The following is a 12,777-nucleotide window of genomic DNA, read 5'->3' as shown; positions in this document are numbered from 1 at the left end:
ACTGTGATAGTGAGAAGTTTTTTCAAGAGATTTATTGTCGCAAACATACGTTTAGAAATTCAATAATGGCATTTCAGTTCGATCGAAGATATTAAAATGACAATAAAGAAAGTAGAAACGTCCATTTTAAGCAACGTGTTTAGTTTATTTATCATGAACATGAACATAAGATTATAGATCTAATTTAGTTTTAATCTTATCTCATGTTAATGTTCATACCGAAGGCAAATAAATGAACATTTATTTCAGTCCACGCACATGTGTTCGTTCAAAAGTCGATGGTTAGTATGCTTTATGGCAGAAGTTTAACTGAATGGTATTTATACAGTAAGAAAACGAAAATGTTACTTAAGGCATACATATGCTGAAAATGAAAGGGTATAAAATGAACACCTGATTATAAACATGTCTGAGTATGTAAATATAGCTTTCACATGTCAAGCATTCTGTACTTTTCATAAGTTAATTAAGTATTTTGCTGATTTTTGTTTTTGTACGTAAGGGTTAAATTATTGTTGCTTAAATATCATTGATCCTCAATATCATTTCATTTATTGACATATAACGACAATTGCTATATGTTGTTTCAATAGCGAAGCAAACTGTATTTCATCACTCATTTAATATGATTAAAATTGTTTACAATAGATGATGGTAGTAGCGTTAAGACGTTACTGTAACACATATTTTAATGATTTTGAGGAATTTAAAAAAACAAAAACGAAATATGTGTAAAAAGCTACATTTTATAAATATGTAGAAATATTTTGCCGTCAGTTTAAAAATCAAGTAGTCTACTCTTTTATTAATCCTTTTAACAGATCTAATCAAATACTGCCCGGAATTTTTGGCTTCGCGGTACATTAGGCAAGTCGGTTATATAAGAGTTTTTATCTAATAAAATTATGAAAACATCCGATATTAAATGCGGAAATATAAAACATTAAACTCAGACTGTTACTTAATTAAAGCCATGTGTTTTAATTTTCTGCTGATGTTTGGATGACCCAAAGGCAGTTTCATATGTAAATAGAAAATCTACTTTCAATTTCGCCACAATGAAGTTGCTATGATAAAGCTGGACATCACAAAAAGAAAGGGAGTCCATATGAAACCCAATTTCTTAAACAACTGTAGCTATATCTGGTTTTATGAAATTTATAAAATGCAGCTTCAACAAGAAATCATTAATAACAAGCATCTGTCATGGAGGCAACATTTTCTCAATATGATTTAGACATTATTCAATGCTTATTCTTCTTATCAGTTTTAATCAATAGATCTAGACTATTAGCCGAACAGTCACCAGCAGGATTTGGAAAGCATTTCCTCAAAAATTTAGCTTACCATTAACGATGAATTTAACAAGACGGTTCTAAGAAAAATGGTAACAAAGTGAGCACACACATATTAACTAAGAGACAATATAAGACAAATATTCAATTAAGTGCTGGCTGATTAGGTAAACACTTGCCTGCACATTAAGCACTAACATATAGTGATTTAGTTCTCTACAGGATGTTGTGAAGAAATAATTAGTCTGAACACGGCCATAAAATGATTATTGCATTAGGGTTAAAACCCCCATTTCACTGGAACTGTTGTAAAAATTAATTTTGCACCTTGTATGGATTTTCGTATGGTACATAGGAATAAGTACAGTACTGTACATGTATATAGCATTTTCGATTTTAATTCTTATTCTATTTACCGGTAGATGACATTTAAATGCAGTTTGTTGTGACAACAGAGCTAAAATATTTATCTTGCATTATCTGCTTTATTGTTCCCTTCTCCTTAACGAAGATTATGAGCAATTCAGCAGAGAAAATCAACAACAAAAAACAAAAGAAAACATCAACAAAAATACACACAATGTAAACTAACAAAATTCAACGATTTTGACGAATGTCACATTGAAAATAAGATCGACACATATATGTATTTGCTTTATTTTGCGAACACCCTTCTTCATCTTAATAACACTCCTCAGAAATTAATATGAACCATGAACAAAAATCTCCTGATTGAGCAGATTGTTCTTAAAAGAATTACTTCCTCATTTTTGTAAAGCAAAATAAGAGAAAGTAATTGACAGAATGATTTGCCTCATTTACTGGTATAACCGGCAGGAGATTGAACCCTTGGAAACATATAAATTTATATTGACTTGATGATGATTTTTTTTCGTGACGCAATTTTAGAGATTTTAAAGCACAAACTGATACACTGCTAAACATAAATTTACGATATGACGCGATGATGTAATATATTGTTTTGTCGTTCAGTTTTTAAACGGGAACACAATACACACAGCATTTAATAGTATGACACGGAATATTCTATTTTTTTTTCGAAAGAATAAGCTTCTAAGTTTCGTATACCCCATATTCTAAAGTCGGTGCTTGTGTTGTGAATGATGCATAATTTTACAATTGCCGCTTATGTCAAGGTTTGTTAAAATCAAATCTGACAAGTCTGCAGTGTTTGGTGATTTTTTCACAATTTTTGAAACAACTTTCTATTAATTCGTAATTGTAATTGACAGTTTTATCATTATTGAAACTTTGAATCTTGTGGCCTAGATTTTAAAAGACATCTATATACCATCAGGTGGTGAGCTACAATTAAGCTTTAAAGATGGATATTCTTTCTTCCAATTTATTCTTTTCTGAAATGTTTCTATAAAAAATTTCATTACAAAATTTTCCGCCTTTCAAAAGATTACAAATTTTTTGCCGTCATTTTCACTTGCTCCGAGACAAAATGTGTGTTAATTATTACCAAAACCAAAAAAATGACCTAGAGTCATTTATACAAGTTTTGCAAATTGTATCTAGCTTATGTTTCTTTTCTGGGAAAAAGGCAAAACAGACAAAACAGGAAATCAAGAATGGAGGAAATTATTTTTTCAGAACACGTCTACTTGCTTGTACACACTTACAGATATTTAAAACAACAAGGACGTTAATTTTTGTAATCTTAACAGTCGTCACATCAGTATTAGCTGTCTGAAATAAAAAAAATGCAAAGAATTGTTAAACTTATATCTGTTTAAAATTAAGCATATGTATTTTTATGTAAGTCGCTTTGATAAAATGACAAATGACAAAGGGCAGTAGCTCCAAAGATATACAAAGTAGATTTTTAATTCTTATTCACAGCACTTTTCTTAATGAGGTCTTTCCAGCTATGAAGTTTCAATTTGTAATCTCAAATGCTTGATTAAAAAAATTAAAGACGAAAAATAACAAAAAGCAATAATTTAAGTTCAGTATTATTATATTTGTGCTCTGCACTGAAATCTATTTACCTTTTAAGTAACAAGTTGAGATCTCAAATACTTTTGGAGTTATGTTCTGGAATAAAGTTGAACGTTAGAACGTACCGAAGGATCGACGACGTTTATTAACACTGTTGGAATATGCTTTTTATACCGCTCCGGAAAGACGTGTGCTGATAGATGACGTAAAATTTGATTATAACTGCTTCAATATCTGGATTGTAAAAAATACAAATACCAGTCAAAGACATTACAGTTCAATATGTGTATTGACTAAACCTTCTTTAAGGTGTTGCTTTGAGCTTGATTAATAAAGTATCAGAATGATAGTTTAATCCAGTTCAACATACAACATTTAAAGTTTCATAAGCAATGCAAATTATTTTTATTTTGACATCGTTCATAAAGGTACATAGCCTCCTTAGAGATAACTTAAACATGTTTAAAGATGATAATATATATTTTTAGAACTGGTATGAATGTATGATGAAAAGTAAAACATAATTTATTTTGTAAGTTTCTATAATCATTTGTTGTAAACAATACCAACATAATCAATTTCTTTACGTCATCACTCGATACACTATAACAGCTAATCTCCCATCATGTAAGATGGCCTGTCTAAGTCTAATTATCAGATTAGTGGATGAAATAAGAATTTCACTACAACATTTTGTGAACGAAAGAACACATGTCAATGGTTTTGGTTAAATCTATTGTGTCAGAGTAGGGATCTGTCAATAAATGGTCAAGTCTTAAGTTATAACCTGACGAGTCCACTGCTTAAACTAATGTATGCAATATAAATTGTTTTGTATGTTTTAATATAAAGGAAAAATCCATAGCATTGATGAACTGACTTTGTTATATGCATTGCTCCTTAAATGAAATCAGATCTAGGACAGAAGCGTGTAAAATACCGATTATTGAGGCCTCATATATTTATTGCTTCCTTCGTTTCTGTATTGTTTCATAAAAACAATAAGTCTAAATGAAGTTCATTCCCTTTTATATAGAAATACTATTCCTTTATCTTACGATTATATTTTATAATTGCAGTATTTCATCGTATTATTGATTACATTGGATGGCTGGAAAGTAGAATGATAGGGCTTATATTATACTGTACTCGTTGCTTTTTATAAAAATGACCTTAGATCATTTTTTATGATACAATAACATTCATTTAATGAGAAACAGTAAAAGGAAAGTCATTTAACAGTTTAGCGCGATTACTTTCACTTTGGTCATGACTAACGGCGGCTACAGTATCTACCCATGTGACAAGTGCACGGTTTTATGCTTGTTTACATTCGTTCAACACATTTCCTAAGATAATTTGCGTGATAAAGATTAGATTTTGAGCAGACACTAAACTTGTTTTCGTGATTAACAAACACTACATTTTTATTCATATTAATTTATTAATTAACCGATTATACAAAGTTTCAAAGGAAATGCAAATCAAATAACAAAATTGTGATTGAAATTTATCTTTTCCTACATCAGATAATTTTGTGAGATATAATAATCAACTTTATTCCTAATATTCCATATCGACAACATTTCTCTTACAAATTCAGCCAGTAATGTTTCTGCTTAGTACTTTTTATAAACACATGATGAATTAATAAGACATAATTGAATAATATAGAGTGTATGTCTCATTTTATTACACTTTGAAATAAACTAGTTACCCTATTATTATAATAGCACGTGTTTTTTTTGTGTTTTTTTTTTGTAAATTCTTAAGTAAGCTCGGCATTTTAACAATGTGGTAAATGATTGGTTATTTAATCTCCATAGACAAATATTTTCTTAAATCAAATTTTCTTCAAAACAATCAGGTAACTATATAATGGATCACGCCGAATAATGTACTCATTTTTTAAACCCCTTTTACCCAAAGTTAGTGAGAAGGGAAACGGAAGCCCTTTTAAACCCGATTTCTTTTTAAAAATTTAAAAACACCACTAGGGGATTAAAAAAACCCCAGATCATTAAAAAGGGTTTCCCGCTGGGCCCTGTCAATGAAAAAAGAGAATAAAAGAAAAAGGATTCGCAAAGGTACACTGGCCCAAAATTTTAAAAAAAACCCAAAAAGCACCCAAAAGAACAGAGATTTTTAAAAAGAATTTAAATCGAAAGATTAATTTTTAACCAAAATTTTAAAAAACCCAGCAAAAAAAAATTCTGTAAAAAAGTAGTGTTTTTGTAGACTTTGCAAAAACAATTTTTTCATTTTCTTTTAAAAACTTTCAAATCAATCAAACAATCAAAACAATCAATTGAACTGTTATGATTTGTGAAACTTTCAATGTTTAAACCTGTTTAATTATGCTAGATTATGAAACACGTTCTGGTATCGTATTTTATATAAATATAAGCCTGCTCCTTGGAACACACAAATACTAGTGTCATAGGAGGAAAACTCATCGCCCAAATTAAAAAAAATACTAATTACTTTCCCCTACACAAATGTACTGAAAAAAGGTACACGGCTCAGAATTGATTTTGTTCATAATATCTTTACTGTGCAAAGTTTGGTCACTTTAAATCATAACATTTGGAAGCGAAACATATCAAACAGATATTTACTAACGCACATATCATTCAGTATTTCTGTTAGTACATAAAAAATCAAATATAGAAATGTCAGAGTCTGCAATATATAACAGCATTATCCTACTTATGTAAATTCAATCAATCAATTTGCGAGCAGCTATATTTGTTTGCTGTATCATTCGACTTGGTAATAAGGAATAAGAAGTTAAACTGTCACCGTGTTTAAAAATTTAACAGAAAAGTGATAATAACCCCCAGGAAAGTACCCAAAAATGAGCAGAAATGTGCAAATTTTATGGGCCCCAAAAGGAGCACCCAAAGGGCAGTAAAAGAGGCCAAAAAACTTTTTTTTGGGACATGAAAATTTAAAGGGGAAAAAAATAAGCGCTTTCGGTTGCTGAACCCTTTTTGTTAAAAAACCTCATCACTAAAAATTTTTTATATGGCCACGTCTTGAATGCAACTTTTGTGGGTTTTGTCAAAATTTTAAATTAAATTTACTAATCTGCTCATTTTCATAAATTAAATTAAAAACAATTTTTAAATTAGCAAAATAAAATAAAGACTGAGACCCTTTTAAACGAATTTTTGAAATGATGCCCCCAAAGCCCAAAATTTGGGTTTCCTTTATAAAAAATAAACCCGAATCAAAATTTTATCTGCTTCCTTCTTGTATTACTGTAACCCAATTTATATTCGCGAATACAAATTTTCGCGTTTTTCCGAAGTCGGATAAATTCGCGAATATTAATTTCCGCGTTTTCTTGATTTCCGAAAAAAATATATTCGCGGATTGGAAAGTCCGATAGGGCCGTAAAATCCATTAGCCGACTATTAATCTTCAATAATTGAGGTCATCATTGGTGGTTAAATGGGATTAACAATACGCTAGCCTTATATTGTATTGGTAAGTGAATTGTGATCTATATAATTATGTACATGTACGCATCGTTCGTCTTCATTTCTAAACATGTCGTTAAAAGGGTGGTTGATAAAATATAAACCCTCAGAATGCAGGGATGTTTTGGCATCGTTTTTGCCTGATCATGATCTGGAAAGCACACCAGAAAAGAAAAAAAATGACTAAAGCGGCAAACTTATCTAGAAAAGTCTTTAAGAAATTCAATTTAAGCGTTTCATAAAAAAGATACCCTTTCCAATCAGGGATCGAACCCACGCCGAGAAAAATATGTTATATGAGTCCGCAATCTAACCAACTGAGCTATACAGGCTGTTCAGTTTGACGGGTAAATATCGATACTAGTATGAAACCATCTTGTATTTCACTGTTTGTAATTATGTACACCCGATACCCTTTTGTGATGCTCGATAGGTTTATACCACCTATGTCTAAACAATTCACTCAAACAATTATTTTATAGGATCCAAAAAACAATAGCCTTTTGTGATGCTCGATAGTTTTCCCACGCTTGTCAAACGATTTGTTCAAACATTTATTTTAAATTTATCTCCAATTTATTCGCGAAATCGTGCGGACTTATTCGCGCAAACAAATATTCGCGCTTCGTGGCCATCCGCGAATAAAGCGAATATTAATTGGTCGCGAATATTCGTTGGGTTACAGTATATGACACTCTTGCGCCAAGCAACAATCCCACAGCCGAACTTGAAATACATATACCTTATTTTATTTATTTCAATCAATCAATCAAAATATTTGACAGAAAATTTTGTTACACACGCATACCTATTGAATCAATCATATATCACGAACTTTTAAATCGAATATTTAATAATATTAACCAGTCAGCTTTGCTACTTTGTGCATCTAATAATTACTGATATTATATGTGCCGGATCGTTTACCCAAGAACTATTAATTTGGATATATTTTGCAATTATTGTTGTATGTCTTTTATTTCGTCAATAATTCGAAAATGATTATGTCTGGAAACTAGTGTATTGATATAAGAACTACTTCAATGTCAATGTCTGTTTGTTAACGGCAGTGGTAAATATAAGCTACCGTTTGTGCCCCCTAGCACCAACATTAATAGCATTCATAATTTAAAGAAGAAATATGATATTGTATAGCTGGCAGCTTTGAAATAAAGGAAACGTGTACTGGAATCATTTTACGAAATGTGTTGCAGTTTGGATCGTAATATACAATCAGAGGAGTACTCGCCCATTTCGGTTGTAACGACACTTGCTTTCGGACGGATATTCCGATCTGAACATTTTTTTTTGGATATTCTTTCTTCTTCATGGTTTACCTTATTAATTTTGTCAAGGAAATTGATGTAATTTAATAAGTTACTATTTTCCTACAGTAGCGTATAAATTTACATCTAATGCAGCTTCATTTTAAAATGCAACGAAATAACGACATTCTAAATCACGCGACTAATCTAGCACTCCAAAACTAGATGAAATTTCCAACAAGGGTAAAACTAACGGAAATGTCAGTCTAATTTGCAAAAAGTTCGTAAATGGCATAAAACACTGTACGGTACCTTGTCATTTGCGCATATGTCTCTTTATCATTGTCAAATATTCGTCCCTGTATAGAGTGGAAAACTCTTTATGAATTATAAAACGCTTACAACAGATATTGTACATAAAAGAAAAATACTTGTATGAAAAGAAGAAACGAGTAAAATAACATTTTACAGTTAAACTCCCCTCTCTCAGATAATGATAATCTGCCATTAATAGACATGTAGTTCAACAAAAGAGTTAAGTCTGTACTGAGGGAGTATTATGTATCTTGTCAATTTCCTCTAACATTGTGTAACTCCCATGTTTCGGAAAGTTACTGTAATAGATACATTAGTAGAAAATTGTTTCTCTCTCATGCTGGAGGGTAAATGTATCGACAACAGACGTGTTCAAATGATACCAAGACTTTGAATAGCAGGAATAATTACTCAAGTTATAAGACAGGAAATTGTGTAATACTGTGATAGTGAGCAGTTTTTCCAAGAGGGCAATTGTCGCAAAGATGCGTTTAGAAATTGAATAATTACATTTCAGTTCCACTGAGAGTATTAAAATCACAAGAAAGTACGTAGAAAAGTACATTTTAAGTAACGTGTTTAGTTTATTTATCATGAACGTTAGATAATTAATCTAAATAAGCCTAGTTTTATCTCCATGTTTTGTAACTTATTTAAATGTTCATACTGAAGATGAATAAATCAACTTGTCAACATTTCAATCAGTACACATGTGGTTGTTCCATAAGCGATGGTTATTAAGCCCTATGGCAGAACTTAAATTGAATGGTAATTGAACAGTAAGAAAGAGAAATGTTATTTAAGTCACACACATGCTAAATATTTACATAAAATTAACACTTGATTAAAATATGTATGTTTACGTAAACATAGCCTTCACGTGTCAAGCATTCTGTACTTTCATATGTTAATTTAGTATTTTCCTGATGTTTGTTTTTGCACGCTAGTGTCAAATGTATTGTTTCTAAAATATCATTGTTCGTTAATATCATTTCATTTATTGACATGTAACGACAATTGCTATATAGTCTTTCAATAGCAGAACAAATTTCTGTATTTTAAAATCTGGGAACAAAGTGATCCCTCGGAAGCATTAATCAAAACAAAATTACATAAGAATTGCAGAATAAGTGCAACATCCCTCACGCCCCTAGTACCGGCTTGAGCGGTACTCAATTCTCAACACTTAATAGTGCTGGTATCAATGATCCCGGAAGGACCAGAAAAATATAACAACACTGAAGTGAAGTACGGGGCAACTTTTACAGCTGCCACACGGCACTTGACACCTGCTGTTGTGAAGTATAAAAATCTGGAAACAAAGTGATCCCTCGGAAGCATTAATCTCAACAAAAGAATTCAACACTCCCTTAACATGATTAAACTTGTTTCCAAGAGATGATGGTAGTGGTGTTAAGATATGTACTACTAAAGCGCGTATACGAATTTTAACATGCATAATGAAAGCTGTAATAAGCTTGTATATGCGCTATGTCACTGTGTTTGATATTTTAAAAATTAATAGTTGTAAACGGCAAATGTAGGATTTTCCCATCTTATCAACTTTTACCATTTTTGCTGGGCGGTACATTGAGCCTGTCGATCAACTAATAAAATTATGAAAACATCCGATATTTAATGCGGAAGTATACCATCAAAATCGGACTTCTACTTAAAACCATGCTTTCTAATTTACTACTGATGTGTGAATGTCCCAAATGCAGATTTTCATATGTAAAAAGGAAATCTACTCTTGATTTCGCCACAATGAATTTGCTATAAAGATTAATCTTGGTCGTCTGGACACCAAAAGACAAAAGAAGAAAGGAAGTCGATATGAAACCCATTTTATAAAAAGAATGTAGTTATATCATTTTTATGAAATTTATAAAATGCAGCTTTCACAAGAAATCATTAATAATAAGCTTCTGTCATTGAGGTAAGCTTTTCTCAATGTGATTTAGACATTACACAATGCTTATTCTCCTTATCAGTTGTAAACAATATATCTACACTATTAGCCAAACAGGCACCAGCAGGACCTGAAAAATTGAGTTTCACCATAAACGATGAATTTAACAAGACGTTTCTAAGAAAAATGGAAACAAAGTGAGCCACACACATATAATCCAAAAGACATTCTTAGACAAATATTCAATTAAGTACAGGCTGATAAGGTAAACACTTGCCTGCAGAAATAGCAATAACAGATAGTGATTTAGTTCTCTACGGGATGTTGTTAAGAAATAATTGGTGTGAACACGGTCATAAAATGATCATTGCATTAGGGTTAAAACCCCCATTTCACTGGCACTGTTGTAAAATTAACTTTGCACCTTGTATGGATTTCCGTATGGTACATAGGAATAAATACAGTACATGTACACATGTATAGCATTTACTATTTCAATTCTTATTCTATCTACTGATAGATGACATTTAAAATGCAGTTTGTTGTGACAAAACAGCTAAAATCATTTATCTTGCGTTAAATTTTTCATTGCTTCTTCCTCCTAAATGAAGTTATATGCAATTCAGCAGAGAAAATCTATTCGTGTTCAGATTCTTTAAGGAAATGAATGATGTAAATCTGAATAAATCGATTAAATTTATGTTTTCTGAATATAATAAACTAGACCTCCAATAAAAAGACAAAAAACAACCCACAACAACAACAAAAACAACACAAAAAATACAACACGTTCGGTTTTGACGGGTGTCACATTGAAAATAAAAACGACACATATCCACTGCGGTATACCGTACCCCGGATATTGCTCGATATTATGAGGACTTTAATCCCATTTCGCGACTTTGAACGGAGAACGAAGGTAAGTTCAACGACGATATTTTCCAAACTAATGGCTATTTCATTTATTTCAACGGGTTTAATATATCTAGAGGTATTTTTGTAGCTCTAAAAGACGTAAAAGTATTACAGGTATTTGTAAAATTGATTAAACTACCTCTAAACGATCTGCTGCTCACTAGGAAATACTGACGGCGATACTGTAGAATCGTTAGAAATTATTATATTACCAATATAAAAAAAAATTGAATCGAGCAAATTTTTTATTCACAATCCAAGTATGCTTTGTCCAAATTTCAGGCAAAAAGTGTGAAAGTACAAAAAGATACAGGTCAAAAAAGATACAAGAAAGTGTACCGAGTATTGATTTTAAGTGTACAGAGTATTGCAAAATAGCCCAACTTTAGTGTACAGTGTATTGCAAAACAAAATGAGCACATTAGTATGGAAAATCGATATTTTTGTCTAATTTTCACGTCTGTTTATCGATTCCATTACATTCTGCTGATAATGCACTGTTTAAATATGATATTTATTCAAATATTCAGAATCAACAATGCATTTTCAGTGTTATAACTGTTCTTTTCCTACGGGCAAATACAGAGATTTAATTTAATTTTCCATTTGATTGAAAATCACACTATGGATGAAATAAAGTGTGTGCAGGGTCGGAAGCAGGGTCAGGAGCAGGGTAGAACCATCAAAATTGACGATAAAAATCTTTAAATGCATGTCTCAAGAGAGACCCATCTCTGAAAAGAAGGAGAAGAAAAAATATTTAGATGACATTAATAATAGGTTTTTACAGGGCAAGTTTGCTTTAAGAAACATATCGACACACTAAGTAAAATATTGGCCCGAGGGCTTATGCCGTACAAGAATGCCGATATTGTCTTAACCTTTTACTACATGAGCATATTGCGAAAAAGCCTGTTTTCATTGATTAAGCCTCTTGTTACAAGTTCAAACGGCTATAAAACTATAAAAAAAATGCTTCAATACTAATGAAACTGGGCACAAATGTTGGCTGGACCATAGCCTGTGGAACACCATGCTCAATTTTAAATTTCCAGTTACCATGACAACGGCAATTTCTCAATTGATTGAGATTAAGTCGGAGATTTTCGGCGTTGATTACACGGTACATTTAAATCGACCTGAGGCCATTTTAGCCCCCCCCTCCACAAGTCCCAAATCTTCTCGGCGATAAGAGGGGCTACTGTCCCACTTCAAACCCCCAAACAGAAGGAGGCACCCCCCCTGTGGCACCCCCTTGATGTACCTTTTAAACGGAGGGGGGGGGGCGAAAAAGTGATCACTCTTTTGAACAATATTTCTCAAACTCAAAATTTCTAAATAGCGCATGTTTTACACTATTTGAGGCCTCAAAAGGGATGGGGTGTAAAGCCTTAAAATATGATAAACAAGATCAACAAGGAAAGGTGGCGTTCAATGAACGCAACCTCCTACAACCCAGCAACACAAACCTGTGGCAAGGAGCCCAGGCGGGCCCCAAACAAAAACAGGACAGCACAAGACAGCCCTAAATCACGCCTTTCTGAGGTAAAAGGTAATAAGGAACATATCCTTCTTATTGCATTTTCTGCCCTTTATCATAATCTTATCAAAATCCATTATTC

Source organism: Ruditapes philippinarum, unplaced genomic scaffold, assembly GCF_026571515.1.
Source record: "Ruditapes philippinarum isolate M1 unplaced genomic scaffold, ASM2657151v2 ctg3411_1_1_1_1, whole genome shotgun sequence".
NCBI classification, from domain to species: domain Eukaryota; kingdom Metazoa; phylum Mollusca; class Bivalvia; order Venerida; family Veneridae; genus Ruditapes; species Ruditapes philippinarum.
Note: the sequence above shows the minus strand (reverse complement) of the source record.